The following is a 19,388-nucleotide window of genomic DNA, read 5'->3' as shown; positions in this document are numbered from 1 at the left end:
ATATTGAATGTCATTTGTCTCAAAACATTTTTGCTTAAAAGACTTATTTATCTACTATTAGCATAGTCACGAGGGTTCCTTCATTGTTTATTGCTTGGATGTAATTTTACTTGCACACTAATTCTTTTACTTATTTTTATTTATTATTATTATTTTTTATTGGTCACTAATTACAATATTGTATTGGTTTTGCAGTACATTGACATGAATCCGCCCCGCTGTGCATGAGTTCCCCTTCTTGAACCCCCACTCCCACATCTCTCCTCCCATTATACTCCCTCCAGCTCAACACCGTGCACCAGCCAAAAACTTCCTACATCATGCTTCGAGCCTGAAATGGTGATTCACTTCACATATGATAATATACATGATTCAATGTCATTCTCCCAAATCATCCCTCTCCCACAGAGTCCAAAGGACTGTTTTATACCTGTGTCTCTTTTGCTGTCTCGTGAATGGGACAACAGAGAATGAGATGGCTGGATGGGTTCACTGACTCGATGGACACGAGTTTGAGTGAGTTCCGGGAGCTGGTGATGGACAGGGAGGTCTGACATGTTGTGATTCATGGGGTCACAAAGAGTTGGACATGACTGAGCGACTGAACTGAACTGAAGTGAACTGATACATGGTTATCATTACCATATTTCAAAATTCCATATATATGCATGAATACACTGTGTTGGTGTTTTTCTTTCTGGCTTACTTCACTCTGGCTCCATTTTCATCCACCTCATTAGAACTGATTCAATTGCATTCTTTTTAATGGCTGAGCAATACTTCGTTGTGAATATGTACCAAAGCTGTCTTATCCATTGGTCTGCAGATGGACATCTAGGTTAATTCCATGACTTGGCTATTATAAACTGTGCTGCAATAAACATTGGAATACATGTGTCTCTTTCAGTTCTGGTTTCTCAGTGTTTGTGCCCAGGAGTGCGACTCCCAGATCGTATGGCAGTTCTAATTCCAGTTTTTAAAGGAATCTCCACAATGTTCTCTATAGTGGCTATACTAGTTTGCATTCCCACCAACAATGTAACAGGGTTCTCTTTTCTCCAAACCCTTTCCAGCATTTATTGCTTGTAGACTTTTGGATAGCAGCCATTCTGACTTGTGTGCAATGGTACTTCGTTGTGATTTTGATTTGTATTTCTCTGATTATGAGGGATGTTGAGCATTTTTTCACATGCTTCTTAGCCATCTGTATGTCTCCTTTGGATAAATGTCTGTTTAGTTTCTTGGCCCATTTTTTGATTGTGTCTTTATTATTTTTTTTTCTGGAATTGAGCTACAGGAGCTGCTTGTATATTTTGGAGATTAATTCTTTTTCAGTTGTTTCAGTGGCTATTATTTTTTCCCATTCTGAAGGCTGTCTTTATATCTTGTTGATGGTTTCCTTTGTTGTGCAGAAGCTTTTAATTTTAATTAGGTCCCATTTGTTTATTTTGCTTTTATTTCCAATATTCTGGGAGGTGAGTCATGGAGGATCCTGCTGTGATTTATGTCGGAAAGTGTTTTGCCTATGTTCTCCTCTAGGGTTTTATAGTTTCTGGTCTTACATTTAGTTCTCTAAACCATTTTGTGTTTATTTTTGTGTATGGTGTTAGGAAGTGCTCCAGATTCATTCTTTTACAAGTGCCTGACCAGTTTTCCCAGCACCACTTGTTAAAGAGACTGTCTTTTCTCCATTTTATATTCTTGCCTCCTTTATCAAAGATAAGGTGTCCATAGGTGCATGGGTTTATCTCTGGGCTTTCTATTTTGTTCCATTGATCTATATTTCTGTCTTTATGCCAGTACCATACTGTCTTGATGACTGTGGCTTTGTAGTAGAGCCTGAAGTCCAGCAGGTTGATTCCCTCAATTCCGTTCTATTTCAGGATTGCTTTGGCTTTTCGAGGTTTTTTTGTATTTCCATACAAATTGTGAGATTATATGTTCTAGCTCTGTGAGAAATACAGTTAGTAGCTTGATAGGGATTGCACTGAATGTATAAATTAAACAGTATGCACATTTTCACAATATTTAACTTCTAACTCATGAACGAAGTATATTTCTCCATCTATTAGTGTCCTATTTTGTTTCTTTCACCAGTGTCTTACAGTTTTCTATATAAGTCTTCCGTTTCTTTAGGTAGATATGCAGGTCAGGAATCAACATTTAGACCTGTACATGGAACAACAGACTGGTTCCAAATAGGAAAATGAGTAAGTCAATGCTGTATATTTTCACCCTGCTTATTTAACTTGTACGCAGAGTACATCATGAGGAACGCTAGGCTGGAAGAATCACAAGCTGGAATCAAAATTGCTGGGAGAAATATCAATAACCTCAGATACGCAGATGACACCACCCTTATGGCAGAAAGTGAAGAGGAACTCAAAGGCATCTTGATGAAAGTGAAAAAGGAGAGTGAAAATGTTGGCTTCAAGCTCAACATTCAGAAAACGAATATCATGGCATGTGGTCCCATCACTTCATGGGAAATAGATGGGGAAACAGTGTCAGACTTCATTTTTGGGGGGCTCCAAAATCATTGCGGATGCTGAATGCAGCCAGGAAATTAAAAGATGCTTACTCCTTGGAAGGACCAACCTAGATAGCGTATTAAAAAGCAGAGACATTACTTTGCCAACCAAGGTCCGTCCAGTCAAGGCTATGGTTTTTCCCATTTTCATGTATGGATGTGAGATTTGGACTGTGATAAAGCTGATCGCCAAAGAATTAATGCTTTTGAACTGTGGTGCTGGAGAAGATTCTTGAGAGCCCCTTGGACTGCAAGGAGATCCAAAGAGTCTATTCTAAAGGAGATCAATCCTGGGTGTTCATTGGAAGGACTTATGCTAAAGCTGAAACTGCAATACTTTGGCCACATCACGTGACGAGTTGACTCACTGGAAAACAGTCTGATACTGGGAGGATTGGGGGTAGGAGGAGATGGGGTCAACAGAGAATGAGATGGCTGGATGGCATCACCGGCTCGATGGACATGAGTTTGAGTGAACTCTGGGAGTTGGTGATGGACAGGGAGGCCTGGCGTGCTGTGGTTCATGGGTCGCAAAGAGTCAGACACGACTGAGCGACTGAACTGAACTGATCCCAAAGTATTTTATTCTTTTCGTTGCAACAATGTATGGAATAGTTTCCTTAATTTATCTTTCTATTATCTCATTATTAGTGTATAGGAATGCAAGGAATTTCTGTGTGTTGATTTTAAAATTTGCAACTTTACTTTATTCATTGATTAGCCCTAGTAGTTTTCTGGTAGAGTCTTTAGGGATTTCTGTGTAAAGGTTCATGCCATTGACGAACTGTGAGGGATTTACATCTTCTTTTCCAGTTTGGGTTCCTTTTTTTTTTCTGCTCTGACTGCTGTGGCCAAAACTTCCAGACCTGTGTTGAATAGTAGTGGTGAGAGTGAGCACCCTTGTTTTGTTCCTGACGTTAGGGGAAATGCTTTCAGTTTTTCACCATTGAGGATAATGTTTCTTGTGTGTTTGTCATATATAGCTTTAATTATCTTAAGATATTTCCCTTCTATTCCCACCTTCTGGAGGGATTTTATCATAAAGGGGTGTTGAATTTTGTCCAAGGGTTTCTCTGAATCTTTTGAGATAATCATTTTTTTTCCTTCTTGTTAATGTGCTGTATTACATTGGTTGCTTTGCGAATATTGAAGAATTCTTGCATTCCTGGGATAAAGCCCACTTGGTCATGATGTATGATCTTCTTAATGTGTTGTTCGATTCAGCTTGCTAGAATTTTGTTAAGGAATTTTTCATCTATGTTCATCAGTGATATTGGCCTATAGTTTTCTGTTTCTGTGGGATCTTTGCCAGGTTTTGTGATTATGGTGATGGTGGGCTCTAGATGATTTTGGAAGTTTACCTTCATCAGCAAATTCTCTGGGAGAGTTTGAGTAGAATAGGTGTTAACTTTTCTCTAAATTTTTGGTAGAATTCAGTTGTGAAGCCGTCTGGCTCTGGGCTTTTTTTTGCTGAAAGATTTCTAATTACAGCTTCTATTTCCATGCTTGTGATGGGTCTATTAAGATTTTCTATGTCTTCCTGGTTCAGTTTTGGAAGGTTGTACTTTTCTAAGAATTTGTCCATTTCTTCCAAGTTGTCCATTTTATTGCCATATAATTGGTGATAGTAGTGTCTTATGATCCTTTGTATTTCTGTGTTCTCTGTTGTGATCCCTCCTATTTCCTTTCTAATTTAAATGATTTGGTTTTTTTTTTTCCCGTTGTTTTTTGATGACTCTGGCTAGTGGTTTGTCAATTTTATTTACCCTCTCAAAGAGCCAACTTTTGGCTTTGTTGATTTTTACTATGGTCTCTTTAGTTTCTTTTGCATTTATTTCTGCCCTAATTTTAATGTTTGGTTCCTTGTACTAAGCCTGGGGTTCTTCATTTCTTCCTTTTCTATTTGCTTTATGTGTAGAGTTAGGTTATTTAGTTGACTTTATTCTTATTTCTTGAGGTATGCCTGTTGTGCTATGAACCTCTGCCTAGCACGGCTTTTACAATGTTCCATCAGCTTTGGGTTGCTGTGTTTTCATTTTCATTCATTTCTATGCACATTTTGATTTCTTCTATGATTTGTTGGTTATTCAGCAGTGTGTTTTTCAGCCTCCATATGTTGGCATTTTTAATAGTTTTTCTCCTGTAATTGAGATCAAATCTTACTGCATTGTGTTCAGAAAAGATGCTTGGAATGATTTCAGTTTTTTTTAATTTACCAAGCCTAGATTTATGGAGCAGGATGTGATCTATCCTGGAAAATGTTCCGTGTGTGCTTGAGAAAAAGGTGAAATTCATTGTTTGGGGGTGAAATGTCCTATAGATATCAATTAGTTCTAACTGGTCTATTGTATCATTTAAAGTTTGTCTTTCCTTGTTAATTTTCTGTTCAGTTGATCTATTCATAGGTGTGAGTGGGCTATTAAAGTCTTCTACTATTATTGCATTGTTGTTAATTTCCCCTTTCATACTTGCTAGTAATTGTCTTACATATTGTGGTGCTTCTATGTTGGGTGCATATATTTATAATTGCTATATCTTTTTTTTGGATTGATCCTTTGATCTCTATGTAATGTCCTTCTTTGTCTCTTTTCACAGCCTTTATTTTAAAGTCTATTTTTATCCGATATGAGTATTGCTACTCCTGCTTTCTTTAGGTCTCTATTTGCGTGGAATATCTTTTATAGCACTTCACTTTCAGTCTGTATGTGTCCCTTGATTTGAGGTGGATCTCTTGCAGACAACATATATAGGGGTCTTGCTTTTGTATCCATTCAGCCAGCCTTTGTCTTTTGGTTGAGACATTCAACCCATTTACATTTAAGATAATTATTGATAAGTGTGGGATATCACTTATCAATAATTTTCTTTATGTTTGGGCTTCGAGTTTATATACTGTTTCTGTGTTTCCTGTCTAGAGATGATCCTTTAGCATTTGTTGGAGAGCTGGCTTGGTGATGATGAATTCTCTCAGTTTTTCCTTGTCTGTAAAGCTTTTGATTTATCCTTCGTATTTGAATGAAATCCTTGATGGGTATAGCAACCTTGGCTGTAGGATATTTTATATCATCATTTTAACTATGTCTTGTCATTCCCTCCTGGCCTGAAAAGTTTCTGTGGAAAGATAAGCTGTTATTTTTATGGGAAATCCTTGTGTGTTATTTGTTGGTTTTCCCTTGTGCTTTTAATATTTGTTCTTTGTGTTTGATCTTTGTTAGTTTAATGTTTGTCTTGGAGTATTTGGCCTTGGGTTTACCGTGTTAGGGACTCTCTGTGTTTCTTGGAATTGTGTGATTATTTCCTTCCCCATTTAAGGAAGTTTTCAACTATTATTTCCTCAAGTATTCTCTCATGGCCTTTCTTTTTGTCTTTTCTTCTGGGACTTCTATGATTCCAATATTGGGGCATTTAACATTGTCCCAGAGGTCTCAGAGACGGTCCTCATTTATTTTCAATCATTTTTCTTTTTTCCTCTCTGAATCATTTATTTCTACAATTCTATCTTCCAGGTCACTTATCAACTGTTTTCTGCCTCCGTTATTCTATTTTTGGTTCCCTCCAGAGTGTATCTGATCTCATCTATTGCATTATTCATTGTATATTGACTCTTTTCTATTTCTTCAAGATCCTTATTTAACCTTTCTTACCTCTTCTCGATCCTTGTGTCCAGGTTATTTATCTGTAACTCCAGTTTGTTTTCAAGATTTTAAATCATTTCTACTATCAATATTCTAAATTCTTTATCGAGAAGATTCCCTATTTCTTACTCTTTTTTTTTTTTTTTTGGTGTGCATTTATCCTGTTCCTTTACTTTCTGGATATTTATCTGCCTCTTCGTCTTGCTTATATTGCTCTGTTAGTGGTGCCATTTCCGTCTTCTGGCAGTGTATGGATTTTTCTTTATTGTGTAGTTTCATCTCTGTGTGTGGCCTTGGAAGGGTAGCATGTCAAGGTTGCCTGGTTCGGGAAACTTGTGTCTGTGTTCTGCAGGGTGGAGCTGGATTTCTTCTCTCTGTAGTGCAATGAAGTGTCCAGTAATGAATTATGAGATGTCATTTTGGTTGGAGTGGCTTTGGGCAAACTTTATATTGAAGATAAGGTCTATTCTCCTGTGTTGCTGGAGAATTAGCTTGGTATGTTTTTCTCTGGAACTTGTTGACCCTTGGGTGGTGCCTGGTTTCAGTGAAGGTATGGAGGCATTTGATGACCTCTTGTCAATTAATGTTACCTTGAACAGCAGTTCACTGGTGTTCTCAGGATTTGGACTCAAGCCTCTGTCTCTGGTTTTTAGTCTTATTCTTGCAGTAGGCTCAAGACTTCTCCATCTGTCTCTTCCAATTCAGTTCCTTCTGTTTAAGCTTCTTCTGTTTGATGGTTTCTTCGGTGTCTATTTCCTGTCCTGACAGAAGGGCGGTGGTAGACATTTTTTTTAAGCTTACCTGTTCGGTAGTACTGTGAGGAGGGAGGTAAGCTGCAGACAAATATCAGTGGTATCAGTGGGGAGTGCTTGCAGTATCTTGGATACACTGGGTTTGCCCCCGCTCACGGCGTGTGTGCTGTCCCAGTCTACACTGCACAGGCCTTAGATTGCTCTGCTGGGAAGCGTCCGAGCCCGGCACTGGGTTGGATGTACATCTCTGGTCTAATCCGCTCAGGTTTTGGTTCTCAGATACTCCACAAAGGCGCAGATTTGGTTGGGCCTGCGTTTTTTGCCCTTGCCCAGTCTGAGCAGCTCAGGTGACCAGGTGTTTGGCCAGCAGAGCCGCTGTGACTTATTGCCTCCCCCGTCACTGTTGCTTGGTTTTCTGGGCGTACAATCAGTGCACCTTCTCAGCTGGATAACAACCAGCCAGAACCCAAGAAGTCTTGGTTAGCAAAGAAGCCTGCTTACAGCTTGATATTGGATGCCTCTCTGGGGCCAAGATTGTATGCTTCCAGCTCTGGCTGCCCTTTCCTACCTGTCTCAGGGTGGGATGGTGGATGGGCTGACATCAGCTGGCTAGCTCTGTTCAGTCCTTTGTTCTATGAGTAGGTCTGGCATTGTCTTAGCTTGGAGTGTTTCGCCTTTCACGGGGTAGCTATCCCATTGTCTGCTTAGCTATCTTAAGTTAGCTCCTTCAGATTGCCCTCAGTGCTTTCAGGACCGGTCCTTACTCTAAGGGACGCAGCCTGCACCTACCTTCCCAGCCCCCGCTTGCTAGTTGAGGGTGTGGGCAGCTGCGCTGCTTCTCCCCTGGAGTTACTGCTGAGCATGTAGTCTGTAGATTTTAATTATTTATTTATTTTTCCTCCACGTTATGTTGACCTCTGAGGTACCAAGGATTGCCACAGATTCCCCAGTGAGTATTTCCAGGTGTTTGGAAACTTCTCTGTTTTTTAAGCCTCCCTTCCCTTGATGTACCTCCATCCCTCCCTCTTTTGCCTCTCTTTTTATCTTTTATGTTACTTCTTACCTACTTTCCAAGACAATGGACTGCTTTTCTGGGTGCCTGATGTCCTCTACCGGCATTCAGAAGTTGCTTTGTGGGATTTACTCAGCGTTCAAATGTGCTTTGGATGAATTTGTGTAGAGGAAGTTGTCTCCATATCATATTCCTCCTTCATCTTCCTGTTTCCTCCCTCACACTAATACTTAAAATTTATTCAATTCTAAGCTTTGTTTCTTTCAGAGTCTACAGTCCCATATTTTAAAAAAATCATTAAACTATCTTCTATTATATCACCTTAGTTGTTATTTGTTACTACTTTCTTTAAGTATATTTAGAATGATTTGTAGAAGTAACTCTAGAGATATTGAGTACCATTGTTCAGTCAACAAGTTGTCTTCAACTCTTTTTTGACGCCATGGGCTGCTGCACAACAGGCCTCTGTATCTTTCATTATCTTCCAGAGTTTGTTCAAATGCATACCCATTGTATTTCTAATATGGGCCAACCATCTCATCCTCTATTACTCCCTTCTTCAAATGTTATCAATCTTGAAAAGCATCAAAGACTTTTTCAGTGAAGGGACACTTTGCATCAGCTGGCCAAAACTGAAGTTTCAACTTCATCATTAGGCCTTCGAATGAATACTTAGGGTTGATTTCCTTTAGGATGAATTGGTTTAATCTCCTTGCAGTCCAAGGAACCCCTAAGAGTCTATTTCTTGGGGATTCAATATCACTGCAGATGGTGGTTGCAGCCATGAAATTAAAAGACGCTTTCTCCTTGGAAGGAAAGTTATAACCAACCTAGATATAATATTAAAAAGTAGGGGCATTCCTTTGCCAACAAAGGTCCATCTAGGCAAGGCTGTGGTTTACTCAGTGGTCATGTATGAATGTGAGAGTTGGACTCTAAGAAAGGCTGAGAGCCGAAAAATTGATGCTTTTGAACTGTGGTGTTGGAGAAGACTCTTGAGCGTGCCTTGGACTGCAAGAAGGTCCAACCAATCCATCCTAAAGGAGATGAGCCCTGGGTGTGCATTGGAATGTCTCATGGTGAAGCTGAAACACCAATAGTTAAGACTGCTAATGCTAAGAGCTGACTCATTGGAAAAGACCCTGATGCTGGGTACGGTTGAGGGCAGGAGGAGAAGGAGATGGCAGAGGATGAGATGTGTGGATGGAATTGCCTATCAATGGACATGAGTTGGGATGGTCTCTGGGAGTTAGTGTTGGACAGGGAGGCCTGGCGTGCTGCGGTTCGTGGGGTCGAAAAGAGTTGGACACGACTGAGCGACTGAACTGAGCTGAAGTATCTTCTGCAGCAGCACAGTTGAAAGCCATAGAATGTCCTTCTCTCAGTCTTTATATCTCAGCTCCCATATCTGCACATGACTACTGGATAAAGAACAGGGGTTTGTGAAGTGGAGGCCTTTGTTACCAAGGTGAATGTCTCTTCTAAATACAATGTTTAGGTTTGCACAGAGTTTTCTCCAAGAAGAAATTTTCTTCTACTTAGATGACAGCCCTTCACCAAAGTGGAAAGAATGTGGTCCACTGGAGAAGGGAATGGCAAACCACTTCAGTATTGTTGCCTTGAGAACCCCATGAAAACCATGAAAACAAACAGAAAGGACACTGAAAGATGAACCATCGGTAGCTGCCCAATATGCTTCTAGAGGTCAGTGGATAAATAACTCCAGAAATAATGAAGCAATCGAGTCAAAGCAAAATCAACAACCAGTTGTGAACGGGACTGGTGATGGAAGCAGGGTTTGATGCTGTAAAGAGCAATATTGCAAAAGAACCTGGAATGTTAGGTCCATGAATCAAGGCAAATTGGAAGTGGTCAAACAGGAGATGGCAAGAGTGAACACTGACATCCTAGGAATCAGTGAACTAAGATGGACTGGAATGGGAGAATTTAACTCACATGACCATTATATCTGTTACTGTGGGCAGGAATCCTTTTGAAGAAATGGAGTATCCATCATAGTCAACAAAAGAGTCCAAAATGCAGTACTTGGGAGCAATCTCAAAAACGACAGAATGAACTCTGTTCTTTTCCAAGGCAAACGATTCAATATCATGGTAATCAAAATCTATGCTCTGATCAGTAACATTGAAGAAGCTGAAGTTGAAAGTTCTGTGAAGACCTACAAGACCTTCTAAAACTAACAAAAAAGAAGATGTCCTTTTCAGTATAGGGGACTGGAAAGCAGAAGTAGGAAGTCAAGAAACACCTAGAGTACCAGGCAAATTGGCTGTGGACTACAGAATGAAACAGGTCAAAGGCTAATAGAGTTCTGCCAAGAGAATGCACAGGTCAAGCAAACACCCTCTTCCAACAACACAAAAGAAGACTTTACACATCGACATCACCAGATGGTCGACACTGAAATCAGATTGATTATATTCTTTGCAGCCAAAATAAAGAAGCTCTATACAGTCAGCAAAAACAAGACAGGAAGCTGACTGTGGCTCAGATCCTGAACTCCTTATTGCCAAATTCAGACAAAAGTTGAAGAAACTGGAGGAAACTACTAGACCATTCAAGTATGACCTAAATCAAATACCTTATGACACTACACTGGAAGTGCAAATTAAATTTAAGGGACTAGATTTGATTGACAGAGTGCCTGATGAGCTATGAATGAAGGTACCTGACAGTGTACAGGAGACAGGGATCATGACCATCCCCAGGTAAAGAAATGCAAAAAAAAAAATAAAATAAAATAAAATAAATGACTCTCTGAGGAGGCCTTATAAATAACTATGAAAACAAGGGAAACAAAAAGCAAAAGAGAAAAGGAAAGATATATCCATTTGAATTCAAATTTCTAAAGAAAAGCAAGGAGAGAAAAGAAAGCCTTCCTCAGGGATCACTGCAAAAAAAGAAGGGAAACAGTAGAATGGGAAAGACGGGAGATCTCTTCAAGAACATTGGAGATCCCAAGAGAATATCTCATGCAAAGAAGGGCTCAATAAAGCACAGAAATGGTAGGGAAATAACTGAAGCAGAAACTATTAAGAAGTGGTGCTAAGAATACATAGATTTGTTCAAAAAAGATCTTCACAACCCAGATAATCACAATGGAGTGATCACTCATCTAGAGCCATACATCTTGGAATGTGAAGTCAAGTGGGTCTTAGGAAGCATCACTATGGACTAAGCTAGTGTAGGTGTTGGAATTTCAGTAGAGCTTCTTCAAATCCTGAAAGATGATGCTTTAAAAATGCTGCACTCAATATTACAGCTAATTTGGAAAATTCATCAGTGGCCACAAGACTGGGAAAGGCAATATGTTTTCAATCTCAAAGAAAGGCAATGCCATAGAATGTGCAAACTACCGCACAATTTTGCTCATTTCACACACTAGTATTAGTAAAATAATGCTCTATATTCTCCAAGCCAAGCTTCAGCAATACGTGAACTGTGAACTTCCAGATTTTCAACCTGGTTTTAAAAACAACAGAGGAACCAGAGATCAAATTACCAACATCTGATGGATCATCGAAAAAGGAAGGGAGCTCCAGAAAAGCATCTATGTCTTCTTTACTGACTATGCCAAAGCCCCTGACTGAGTGGATCACTATAAAATTTGGAAAATTCGAAATAGATGGGAATACTGGACCACCTGACCTGCCTCTTGAGAAACCTATATGCAGGTCACTAAGCAACAGAACTGGACATGGAATAACAGACTGGTTCCAAATAGGAAAAAGAGTATGTCAAGGATGTATAGTATTACCCTCCTTATTTAACTTATATGCAGAGGATATCATGAGAAGTGCTGGGCTGGAGGAAGCACAAGCTGGAATCAAGTTTTCTGGGTGAAATATCAATAACCTCAGATATGTTGATGACACCTCCCTTTCAGCAGAAAGTGAAAAATAGCTAAAGAACCGCTTGATGACACTGAAAGAGGATAGGGAAAAATTCGCTTAAATCTCAACATTCAGAAAACTAAGATCATGGTATCCAGTCCCATTGCTTCATGGCAAATAGGTGGGGAAACAGTGGAAACCGTTGCTCACTATTTCTTAGGCTCCAAGATTGCTGCAGATGGTGATTGCCACCATAAAATTAAAAGACGCTTACTCCTTGGAAGGAAAGTTATGACCAGCCTAGTCAGCATATCAAAAAGCAGACGCATTACTTTGTCAACAAAGGTCCATCTAGTAAAGGCTATGGTTTGTCCAGTGGGCATGTATGGATATGAGAGTTGTACTATAAAGAAATCTGAGTGTTGAAGAATTGATGCTTTTGAACTGTGGTGTAGGTGAAGACTCTTGAGAGTCCCTTGGACTGCAGGGAGATACAAAATATCCATCCTAATGGAGATCAGTCCTGGGTGTTCATTGGAGTGATTGATGTTGAAGATGAAATTGCAATACTTTGGCCACCTGATGCGATTAAGTGACTCACTGGGAAATTTCCTGAGGCTGTGAAATATTGAGGGCAGGAAGAGAAAGTGATGACAGAGGATGAGATAATTGGATAGCATCACCAACTCAATGGACATGAGTTTGCATAAACTCAAGGAGTTGGTAATGGACAAGGAGGCCTGGTGTGCTGTGGTTAATGAATCACAAAAAGTCGGATATGACTGAGTGATTGAAGTGAGCATTACATATAATTTAAATAAGCAGAGTGACAATATGCAACCTTGTCATAATCCTTTCCCTAATTGGAAGCAGTCTGTCTTCCATCCGGTTCTCACTGATGCTTCTTGATCTGCATACCGATTTCCTAAGAGGCAGGTCGGGCGATCTGCTGCTCCTATCACTTTAAGAATTTTCCACCGTTTGTTGTGATCCACACAGTCAAAACTTTTTGCTATAAACAATGAAGTAGAAGAATATGTTTATTTTTTGTTTGTTCCTGGAACTGTCTTGTTATTTTCATGATCCCACAGATTTTGGATATTTGATTTGTGGTTCCTCTTACCGAGAACATAAATACTGGACATACTGATTTATACAAGGAGCCCTGAGGGAAAATCAGTGCCACTTGCTCATGGTCATATTCCCCACCAACACGAAGGTGACATAACATCTTCAGCATCATTAACGTTTCTGTGAAGTTCTGGGAATTGAGTTCTTTAAAAACAAACAAGCAAACAGGCAAGAAAACAAAGGTGAAACCCTTGAAAACTGACTGGGTCATATACAGAGATTTCTGTCCCACTTCTCTGAGCTCTACTTTGTCTATCTACCTATTTCTCCATGTTTAGCTGTTAAAAGGAGATAAAGAAGGGAAATTCTGTTGTTATTTGTTTAACAAAAAATGAGCTTCACTGAATTATAAGGTAAGCCAGGTTTCGAGGTTTACCTTTTCCTGGAATTTGTATCTGCCTTGCTGTGATCATGAGTGGCCAATATATTTTAACCATTTCTCATTCACAATGGTATCTTTGGAATTTCAGAAAGATTCGCTGGAGCAAAGAGCATGTATAATTTATTTTGTGTTGAAAGAGATGCAAGAAAATCACGGATAATATTTTTATTCATTGTATACATCTAACAGTGGAGTAGGAAATGGCCACAGAAGGTAACTATCTTGTATAGTAAATCCCATGAGCAGAGGAGCCTGGTGTTCTACATTCCATTTCGTTGCAGAGTTGGACAAGACTGAACATACAAACAAGCATGTAGCTTAGAGTCAGATGCAATTGTGTTCTATATATTATCTCATAGGACTTTGTGTCACTCACACTGAAGTGCTTAACATTTTTCTAAATTATCTCTGTGACTTTATTAAAGTCCACTGGCTGTTTCTTTACCTTCAAAAAAAGAGAAAACGAAGAAGAAAGAAATGAAAATATATCGTATGTAGAGAGTCATGCTTCTTTTTCTCCTTCCAAGATTTGAAAATTCTTTCCTAGTATATGAAATAAAGACACTGTTTTGACTTGATAGAAATTGGTTCACTGGGACATTTCTTTCCTATTTGCGAATGATAAACTCTAATTTAAGTTTTCCCCTGTCTAGACCAGTAAGGAGCACAACGGAAAGATCTGGCACTGAGAGGAAATGATAATCTTGATACCATATATATCTCTTCCTTTCTAGAAACAGGCTGCTTTAGGCATTGAACAGGTCTGTCTTAGAACAAAAGAACCCCAAGAACTTTGCACCACACATATGGGTGGCTTTGTGTGCTGTCTTTCCCATGTTGTCTCATCATTTTTAAAGTCATATGTGAAAGGGCTTATTAGTTCCATCGTATTACCCACTTCTTTCCATAGCAAGAGTGAGCATATTCCTCATATTCTTTCCCACGAGTTACATGACATTACCAAGCATTTATCAGGAAGGCTGAGACTCCCTTTTCTGATGGCGTTCGCAGTATTAGTGAAGTTTTCCAGGCCTTTTTAGCACATTTGTTTGTTTCACACTTTAATGAGATTGATAAGAGGTCATGAGGGTTGTTCAGTTGCCTTCATGAGCAACAGATAAGTACTTATGGAGGTACCTGATGCTCAGGGGAACATGGAGATGATGTTAGCAAGAAGAAAGGATGGGCTCCACAGTGACATATTTGAAGGCCTCAGTCACAGTGGGTGAGACTACTCATTGCTACAGTAAAAGAAAAGTGGATGGCAATGAAGTTATAAGCATTCATCTCAAGAGCCTAAGGCAGAAGTTTGGATGACCGGTTTAGATTTGGTATCAAGCTGATTCATTCCCACTAGGCTGGGTATCGGTGAGTGGATAGAGTCAATGAGAGCTAGCTGAGAGAAAAAAAAAAAAAAAATATATATATATATATACATTTACATTGAATATATATATATATATATATTACTGTAATACAAGTGAACTACTTTCGTGGTTACTGAATTCTCATCAGAGCTTCCTCCACACTACTATAACAGTCAACCATCTCATGGACTCATCCTTCTGGGTTGCCCCACAGCAGCAGTTTTGCATACCTTGCTTCATGTAATGAGCTTCAACTGGTTATCTGTTCTCCATATGATAATATATATGTTTCAGTGTTTCATGCTTCAATGCTATTCTTTCCTAGTATCCCACCCTCACCATATCCCACATAGTCCCAAATTCTTTTCTTTATATAAGTGTCACTTTTATTGTCTCGCTTATAGCATCGTTGTTACCTCTTTCTAAATTTCATATATAGGTTTCATATACTGTGTTGGTGTTTCTCTTTCTGGCTTACTTCCCTCTGTATAATAGGCTGCAGTTTCATCCACCTCATAGCACTGACTCAAACATGTGCCTTTTTTAATAGCTGAATATTCCATTGTGTATATGACAGCTTCATCCTTAACCATTAATCTTCGAACTGGACATCAAGGTTGTTTCAATTTCCAAGCTATAGTAAAGAGTGCTGCAATGAACACTGGAGTACATATGTTTCATTGAATTCTAGTTGTCTTGGTCTGTATGCCCAGAAGTGGGATCACTGGGTCATATGGTAATTCTATTTCCGTTTATTATTATTTTTTTTTGTAAGGAATCTCCACACTGTTCTCCATAGTGCCCATACTAGTGTGCCTTCCCACCAATAACGTAAGAAGGTTCCCTTTCTCCACTCCCTTTTCAGCATTGCTGGATTGTAGAGTTTTTTGATGGTAATATTTGATGGTAGGTTTTTGAGCAGTGTGAAATGGTACCTCACTGTAGAATTGATTTGAATTTCTCTGATACTGAGTGATGTGGAACAGATTTTCAGGTGTTTGTTAGACATCTGTATGTCTCCTTCTGAGAAATCTCTTTAGATCATTGTCCCACTTTTTGATTGGATTGCTTATTTTTCTGGTATTGAACTGAATGAGCAGCTTGTATATTTTGGAGACTAATTTGATGTCAGTTACTTTTTTTACTATTATTTTCTCCCATTTGGAAGGCTGCCATTTCACCTTGCTTATTGTTTCCTTCATTGCGTATAACTTATAAGTTTAATGATGCCCCATGTTTGTTTTTGTTTTTATTTCTGTCACTCAAGAGGGTCACAGAGAATTATATTGTGACTCGTGTTAGAGTCTGTTCTGCCTATGTTTTCCTCTGAGAGTTGTATAGTTTCTAGACTTATGTTTATATGTTTAATCCATTTTAAGTGTATTGTTTTATAGGGTGGTAGAATGTTTTTTAGCACCTATCTTTTACAGTTGTTAACCATTTTCCCAAGCAGCGCTTTTTAAAGTGGTTGTCTCTCCTTCATTATATATTTTTGCTTCCTTTGTCAAAGATAAAGTGTCCATATGTGTGTGGATATATCTCTGGGCTTTCTATATTGTTCCATTGATCTGTATTTTTGTATTGTGCAGGTACCTTTCTTTCTTGTTGACTGTAGCTCTGTAGTATAACCTGAAGTCAGGCAGGTTGATTCCACTATATCCATTCTTCTTTTTCAAGATTGCTTTGGCTATTAGAGGTTGAAATTGTTTGTTCTTGTTCTGTGGAAACAACAACAACAACAGCAATAACACTGGTAGATAGCGGTGAACCTATTGTGTTTTGGCTAGTGTACTCATTTTCACGTATTGATTCTTCTGATCTAAGAACCTGACGTATTTCTCTGTCTGTTTCTATTATCTTTATTTCTGCAGTGTTTTAGGTTTCGATATATAAATACAGGTCTTTTTTTTCTTTAGGTGTAAATTTATTCCTAAGTACTTTATACTTCTCTTTGCAATGGAGAATGAGATTTTTTTCCCATTAAAATTCTGAAGCATTATCAGTTAATGGGTCAGAGAGTTCTTTAACAGTTTCCTTTCCCTGAGAACCTGGGTATGAACAGTAGGCTTCTTTTGAACTTGAAAGCTTATTTTCAAGAAGTAGTGGTGTATGTCTTTTCAACGTTTGCTGTAACAGCATGCCATAAAGCAGGTAGCTTCAGTAAATGTTTTCTCAAACTTCCAGGATCTCGCCAGTAATCAAAGGGTTACCAGATTTGCTTTCTTCTGAGGCCTCTTTTGGATGGTGATACATCATCCCATGGCTTTGTCTTCACATATAAATGTCTCTGTGTTTTTTGTGTCTGCTCTCCTTTCCTGATAAAAACCTTGTCCTGTATATCAAAATATTTACCTAAAAACCTTATTGGCAAAATGGTTCAGAAAAAAAATTACACATTGCTCATAATTTTGACTCTGTACAAAGTACAGTAATTTCAGTTCAGTCGCTCAGTCATGTGCGATATTTTTGACCCCGTGAATCACAGCATGCCAGGCCTCCCTGTCCACCACCAACTCCTGGAGTTCACTCAAACTCATGTCCATCGAGTCGCTGATGCCATCGGCTTCAAAATACACATTTTGAGAGGACAACATTATTCTACAATATTGATTTTCTTCTTTTCACTTGTTACTGTTCTATACTATTCTGTCTCTGAGTGTTCACCCCACTAATCAGATCTACCCAATTGAGAATGCAGATTCTTAAGAAAAAGGGGTTCTTCGGGACTAATACAATTGGAAACAAGACTCAGAGTTTCTTGCCAATCTCCATATCCTCTCCATAAAGGCATTAGGTAAAGAAAAAAGTTATCTTGTATAAGTATTAAACCAAACTATGATGCACATATACAAACTACAAAATTGATGTAAAGTCAAAATACTATATATTATATATGTATACTAGCAAAATATAATATATGTATACTAGCAAATCAGTTCAATACAATATTTTCAAAGTTATAACTATTCTTCAAATAGACCTGATTACATCTGTCAAAGTAATTTGGTCCATAATTAGCTTGATAATAGGGTTAGACATCAGGTTTTGCTAATTTGTTTTTATTATTATTACTATTTTAAATGTATTTATTTTAATTGGAGGCTGATTAGTTTACAATATTGTATTGGTTTTGTCATACACTGACATGAATGAGCCTCGGGTGTACATATGTTCCCCATCTTGACCCCACACCCATCTCGCTCTCCATCCCATCCCTCTTGTTCATCCCAGTGCACCAGCTAATTTGTTTTTTACTGGAAAATGATAAACTTCTCATGTACATATGAGAGAAAGTGGTTTTGAAATGAGGCACTCTCTCATCCACCGAACTGAGACATAAGATGCTACTGCTAATAAATACCTATTATTAGACTAAGTTATTTCCAAAGATTGGGGTTTAAATACTAGAGGTTTTCATTGCAGAGCAATGCAAGATGTGTGGCTTATGCCTTTAATTACAGCAAACTCCTCAGCTTTCAACACAGTTCATTTAGAGGAAAGGTAAGTGAGGGTTGTGATTAGGTGTTGCAAATATCTTGCTGTCAGATCCTTTTATTGAGGTAAGGTCACGGTTAGGTAATACTGTTTATATAAACCTGTACTGAAGCAAATATCAATTTGCTAAAATGAAATATCCTAAAATTACTTTTATCCTCCAACATCCCGTTTACTAGGAGGGTTTCCCTCTGAAGGATGGTTATCCTGTCTGGGTGCAGGCTAGATCTCAACATCTGGTCTTGGGTCTCCCATCAGTGCCCAGGCCCAGCTGAAGGGGTAGCTGTCTGTTCTCCGTGTCCTTCTTTTTCCAAGGTTCTCATACATTGTCCAGTCATTTTAATGAGGGAGTCAAGTGCCCGAAACACAGTTGGCCCTCGGTATTCTCATACTATCCGAAATGGGGCTGGGTGTCATAGACTGTTACCCCTACGGTTTGCCACAACCACTAGGTCATGGAGGTGAGCATCAGCCATGTTGGCTACTTCTTCGAACCCTGGTGAAGGCCAGTGAATGGCTCCATCAAGGGATCTGGGCCTCTGAAATACATAGACTTTTGCCTGTCCTGAAGTTCTGCCTTTCACTACCCGGCCCTAGGGTAGAAGGCCTAGAAGTTCCTGAGCAATGGGAGCAATATATATTCTACTACACACCATTGAGAGTGTGACTGTGGTTGGAGTTGTATTTCCAACTTCACTAATAATCTTGAGCTAAGATCTGCAGATCCATGTCCGTCCTGTCTCTATTAGAACATCTTCCTTGAAGAAATATTTGACCTACGATACAAGTTGGTAAATTGAACAATCGTGCTCGATTTTGAATAAGCTCAGATAGCAATTTTCAACTCACTTTTCCTGAATTCACATGTTTTAACTAAAACCATCAGGTGATTAAAGTTTCTGTTACCTTGTAACTGAAATATTTCACTAACCATCATGTTCTCAAGGACCAAAATATTGCAAATGGTGGAACAATTTATTTGTTCACTGCTTGAGGTACAGTTGACTTGTAATATTGCTTTAAGAAATTTTATTTTATAAAAATTATACAATCTTCGCTTATTTTTTGTAATATATCAAAATGAATGACACTTCTGTGTACATAAATCCCTGAATTTTTAGACTTCCTTCACATTTAGGTCATCAAAGAGCACCAAGTAGAATTCTTTTATTTTCTCTACTCCTTTTTCATAATTTAGTTTAAAAAATTAAGTGGACGATAATCATAATCGAA

Source organism: Moschus berezovskii, chromosome Y, assembly GCF_049115385.1.
Source record: "Moschus berezovskii isolate FMDL1 chromosome Y, NW_MosBer_1.0, whole genome shotgun sequence".
In the NCBI taxonomy this organism is placed as follows: Eukaryota; Metazoa; Chordata; class Mammalia; order Artiodactyla; family Moschidae; genus Moschus; species Moschus berezovskii.
Note: the sequence above shows the minus strand (reverse complement) of the source record.